Genomic DNA, 6,000 nt, shown 5'->3' on the forward strand with positions numbered 1-6,000 from the left:
CTAACCTACCTCACAGTGTTGTTGTGAGGATCAAATGAGGAAGCAGACTAGAACATCAACTCCACTAAACCTTTCCAGCAGAACCTGCAAGATTAAGAAAAGATATGGGAAATGGAGTTCAAAAGGTAACTATAGAACAGGCCAGGCAAAATTATCCCTTATGCGCAACATGGCTCTCTGGTAGTAATAACCAAGGTTTTTTAATTTAATTTTATTTTTGCTAAGCATCTTCTAGGAACAGCTATTTAGCACATAGCTCAGACAACACAAAGCATTAACTTTTTACAAACAAAAATGTGGATCCTCCATCACTGAAGGCGATACCAATTTACCAAATATGAAATTTTAAAACCAGGTCTAGCAGTCAGCTTCCTTTGCCAGTAACTTCCCACCTGGAAACTAGTGCTGCAGTTGACGGAAGGTAACTATAAAATACTTTGGACATTTTCAGGGGTGGCGACAGGTGCAAATGTATTCTGATTAAGGGCTTCTAGGTGAGTATTTCGCACTTGGCTGGAGTTCTTGTGCTGCAATTCTTGTGCTGAGACACTTTAAGGTCGCAGTGAGAGGGATCATCACAGCACCTTGGGCTCATTGGAGGAAACACACAATATAAATGTAATAACATACAAACCAAGGCTCCCAAGGAGCTTATATTGAGCGATTCTGGTCATTTAATTTTAATTTTAATTTTTAATAGAAGAGCTAAGCAGGTCAAATGTGGTTGTCACCTGAGCTTCCAGCAGGAAGAACCTTATGCAGTCAGGACACAGTACAGATCCTTTCCTGTGTCACTGCCCAATGAAGTCTATCTGCTGATGGGAAAACCCTTACTTATTCTTTTGCTCCAGCTCTTCCTTTTTACAGCCCTCCGAGAGCTCAGTGTATCTAAAGCATTTGATGCACCGTGAGCTCAGTTCTTGATACATCAAGGAGAACCCTGCAGGAGATGTTTGAAGGGCACCTGCATTTTGACTGTCCTGCATTAGGTAATCTGCTGTTTCCCCCCACTACTCAGTGATCTTTTTCAGTGCAATGCTTTTGTACCGGTCTCTCTTTTTTAATCTCTTCACCTGCTTCATGAAAAAATGGCAGTCAAAATGTCACTCTTTGACGGAACCACATCTAGGTGAGTATCCCTTGCTTGACTCGGGAGGAAATATCTAGTCAAAATGGTACTCTGTGATTCCTCATTCGCTTTAAGGTTGCGGCTGGACTGTTTGCGACCTGTTACAACAAAGGATTCTTCTGTATATTCCCATCTTAAAATGGAGCCTTCAACTCTGGAATATGTCTCCAATGTGTCTTGCAAGTGGAGGATTCCAGTGGAGGTGGAACAAACGTTTGTAGGTTATAGAGCTGTACTGAAAGGACTGGTCTTTCCAGCAGCAACGACAAGATGACAAAATAAATGGGAAACGGACGTCAAAAGGTAACTATGCAACAGGGCAGGCAAACCTATCACCGATACATAATGTGGCTGTGGTAGTAATAACTCTAAAATCATTGGCTAAGGGGGTGGATTATGCTGTATCCCTCACTGTTCCATGTGTGTCCCTCCCAAAGCTGTGCGCTCGGTGGAAGAGGACGACCATCCCAGATAGAAGGAGTGTACCATTCTTTGGTCAAGGGAATATGATAGCTGTTCTCCCCTGCTAGAACCTCCAAACTTTTTGTTAAGCATCTTCCAAGAATGCCATTTAATACTTACTACAGTGCCTTACTTGCATGTGTCTGGAGTCTTGGAAGCTTTACTACCCTACGTTCTCCTACAAATGGACCCTTGAGCAGGTTTGGAGGTCCTAGCTGGGGGCCGCAGCTATTGTATACCCTTGACTGAAGAATGGTGCACTTCTTCTATCTGGGATGGTCGTCCTCTTCCACTGAGTGTGCAGCTTCGGGAGGGACACACATGGAGCTGTGAGGGAGGAAGGGGACACCTGCTTAGCCAGTCAGATCAGCCAATTCAACCCTGGCAATCATTGGGGTGACAGATGTCACAGCCAGATCGCCCTCACATCCTTTTTGCCTGTCACTTCTCACTTTGAAGCAACCATCGCAGCTGAAGGAAGGTAACTATCAAGTGCTCTTGAATATTCAGAGGCGATGACAGGCTCAAATACCTCACAAGTAAACCCTAAACGCTACATCACAATGATAGTAGTAATATAGTTCTATATACTACCACTGAAGGACATTTAGGTGAGTATTCCTTGCTTGGTTAGGGGAAAAAACTCTACATACTGTGTTCCGTCTGCAACTCTTTGTGCTAAGACTCTTTCAGGTTGCGGTGACTCAGTTGTCAGAAGAGGCCCTAATCCGTGTCATCACAATGAGGCTCACCTGCAGGTAGGAGAACACTTCTTTTGTTCCAGCTCTTCTTTCCTTCAGGCTTCCCAGACTTCGTTGTACCTGAAGTGAGTGTCGTTGGCATTTGGACTGTGCTGCTTTAGGTAAGTTCACATTCCACCACTCAGCCGTCTTTTTTCAAGACAATGTTTTTTGTATTGGCCTTTCCTTTTCCCCATTTTCTTTTCTACTGGTCTCTCCACAGGTCTCTTCAAAGAGCTCTTCTTAACATCTTAAGGTTTTCTTTTTCCTGAGAGAACATTTGCAGAGTGTTCTCTCAGGTTTTGCTTTTCCCCTTGTTGCATTGCTAAAAAAAAAAGCAAAAGACACTGGTGGTCGGCGCTCCTGGCTCCCAGGACGGGGTTCAAATCCCTGCGGTGTCCATGCTTACTTCCAATGCAACTGCTATGTCTCTCTATAACTCTCTCTCTCTCTCTATCCCTCTCTATCTCTCTCTGTCTCTCTATCCCACACTGCCCAAATAACAATTGGCTCCCTTTTTCGTAGCCGACGTATTAGCATGGGAGGGTGGTGACTTCAGTGACTGAGCTTTGATTGCACCAAAGGACCATTTCAAGCACATCCTTCAAAGTTTCCAGGACAGGGTTCAAGTCCCTGCGGTGTCCTTACTAACTTCCAATGCAACCATCATGCCCCTCTATCTCCCCCTATATCCCTCACTTCCCCAAGTATTAGCATGGGAGGGTTTTTCAGTGGGGATTTCAGTGAATAAGCTTGGTTCTGAATTCCACCATGGCATCTAAGGACCAATTCAAACAATGTTTGCACTGTGCCTGCTGCTCTAATGATGCTCCCCTGATGCATCACCAGCAAGTGTCTAGATAGGCTGGATCATGTGGGTGCTTCCTATCCTAGCATTCCCAGGTACTAAGAAGTACTTCTCCCCTAATCCTTTTTTAAAGAGGGTCTAATTTCACATCTTTCTTTGTTTAGGAAGCAACACACACACAAACACACACCCTATTTAAATTATGTGGGAAATGGACAAGGTCTCAATGACAGAGCAACTGGTACCACATGCACACATTACACACATTAGCAGAACAAGCAGGGCAAAGACAAGGTGGTCAGTGTCCTCCTTTGGGGAATACTTGTGTCCATTTGAGGGGCTATCAGAAGGTTAGGATAAGGACAGGTGGCAGGATAAGGTTAGGATAAGGATGGGATAAGGACAGGTGGCAGTTCTCTGTATGATGACCTCTATTTGAATGGCTTTAAAAGCCATTCTTGTTTAAAAGTAAAGGAAAGCAGGGGCCCAGGAACTGCCCAGCAGCAGCCAGCACCTTGGCAGAAGGCTGAGCACATGCACACAGGCCGTGGTCTTCCCCACTACCAGTGAGATGTATTGTCTTCCTATATAAAAAAATATGGAGTGATATCTAACATTCGTCATGCTCAAGAGTAAAATCATGCATCCAGCTAATTCATACTCAGATTCACTGAAACCAATGGGTTTACTTTGTATGACTCAGTAGGGTAGTAATCATTTTTAAATGTGCATCTATATACAGCATTTGCAAATCAGTCTCCTCTTTCTTTCTTTTTAAGGCATGTGTCAGTGGCCACTATAAGCAAAGAGGCCAATTTCTGCAATTCAGAGAATCTAGCTGGAGGCTGAAGTGGCAACAAAGTTTAGTGAGCAGGAAGAACCTGTGGAAGGAAGCAGTTCAGACTCCACGGCTGAAGCAGTAGAGGGGCGTCAAGAGGCAGCTGAGGAATGCAGGGAGTCTCCCTCTCCTGCTGCGACCAGCTCCCCTCCAGCCTTGTCTCCAAGAACGCACAGAATAATGAGGAGAGTGGAACAGAGGCCAAAGATGCTCAGATGATGTTTGAGACTTGTTGGGAGAGGAGGAGCCTTAGAAGGCAGGGACCGTCAGGCCACAGGGGCAAGACCTACTGGGAAGTGTCGCTGAGTTGTATGTTCATTTCCTTGAATAAAAAGTTGACTGAGCACTGCCAGCTGGCTTTGCTTCTTCATGCTGACCTGCATCTGACTCCAGCCCTGGCAGCCTGGCCCTTTGTTTTCCCTCTGATCGTGGGAAGTGCATTTTGACCCTAACTCTGCTTAGAAGGAAGTCCCAGTGATCTGGCCAGTGTGCTTTGGGGGCACAGCTATAACACAGTGGTGGAGTGTGTGTGTTGTATGGAGGAGGTCACAGATCAGGTCCCTGGCATTTCCAGGTAAGGCTGCTGGGGGAAATCCTTAGAGAGACCCTGTCAGTCATTGATACAAAGCCAGATGGGAGCACTGGCCTATTTCAGTTATCAGGCAGCTTCCTTTGTTCCTATGCTTAGGGTTGCAGCCAAGAAACTCAATTCCATTAATGAATTTGGTGGGGCTTCCTCCCAAGGAAGTATACACAAGGTGGCAGCTTTAGGCTTGCAGTCTACAAGTAGCCACAATGGCATCATACATAGAATTGCAGAGTTGGAAGGGACCCCGAGGGTCATCTAGTCCAACCGCCTGCAACTAAAACATCCATGACAGGTGGCCATCCAACCTCTGCTTCAAAACCTCCAAGGAAGGAGAGTCCACCACCCCTTGAGAGAGTCTGCTCCACTGCCTAACAGCTTTTACAGTCAGAAAGTTCTTCTTACACTTAGTCAGAAATGCCTCTATGGGCATATATGTGCATTGTTCGCAACCGATGCCACACAGCATGGCATTACCCTGGTCCCCTACTCTAAGTAAGTTGGTTTGAGAACAACCAATAACAGGACATAAAAACTCTCCTGGACATGAAACCACCCATCTACAGTGTGTCTCATTTTGGGGGAGTTCAAGGTCAGTTTATTGGCCTTCATCCAGTCCACAAGTGCACAGACAACAGTAAAACCATGCACTGCCAGTCCTGGAGAAGTTGAGCAGTGTGTCATCAGTGTGTTGAATATTCTTTGCCTGCAAACTCCTAACAACCACATCCAGTGGTGTCATAGATATTAAACAGCACAGAGGACAAGACTGTACCTTTGGCACATCTTGGAGCTAAAACAGTCTCGCAGTGGTACTCTAGGCATAGCCCTGCAGGTAGGAGTGGAAGCACTGTCAAATAGTGCCCCCATATCCATCCCACAGAACCAGTCCAAGAAGCTACTGCAGTCAATGGTATCAAAAGCCACAGACGGAGCAGAAACACATTCCCCTGTCCTCTCTATACAGGTAATCTAGCAGGGTGACCAAGACTGAATTGGTCCCCAAACCAGACCAGAATCCAGATTGAAATGGATCCACATAGGCCATATCTTCCAGGAAGTTTGGTAACTGCTCTGCCATCCCTCTGCCCCCAACCTCCTTAAGGAGGAAATATTTGTGACCAAACTGTTTGGGGGGGGGGGTTAATTTACTTATTTTTTACCATATTTATATCCCACTTTTCCTCCAAGGACTTCAGGCCTTTGAACCAGGGTGGGTAAAAATAATTTTTTTAAAAAATAAAGAAACCCAACAAAACAGAATTTTTTGTTTTAATCAGTTTTTATTTTATTTTAATCAGATTTTTAAAATTTAAATTGGATTTTTAAAATAAAATGCTTTTGGAGGAAAAATATTTCTAAAGACAGTTTTCTATTTAAGTTACATTATAGTCCAAGGGCTATTCATCAGGAAATAAGGATTTGTTTTAAGTTTTC

The sequence above is a fragment of the Lacerta agilis genome, chromosome 16, assembly GCF_009819535.1.
Source record: "Lacerta agilis isolate rLacAgi1 chromosome 16, rLacAgi1.pri, whole genome shotgun sequence".
NCBI classification, from domain to species: domain Eukaryota; kingdom Metazoa; phylum Chordata; class Lepidosauria; order Squamata; family Lacertidae; genus Lacerta; species Lacerta agilis.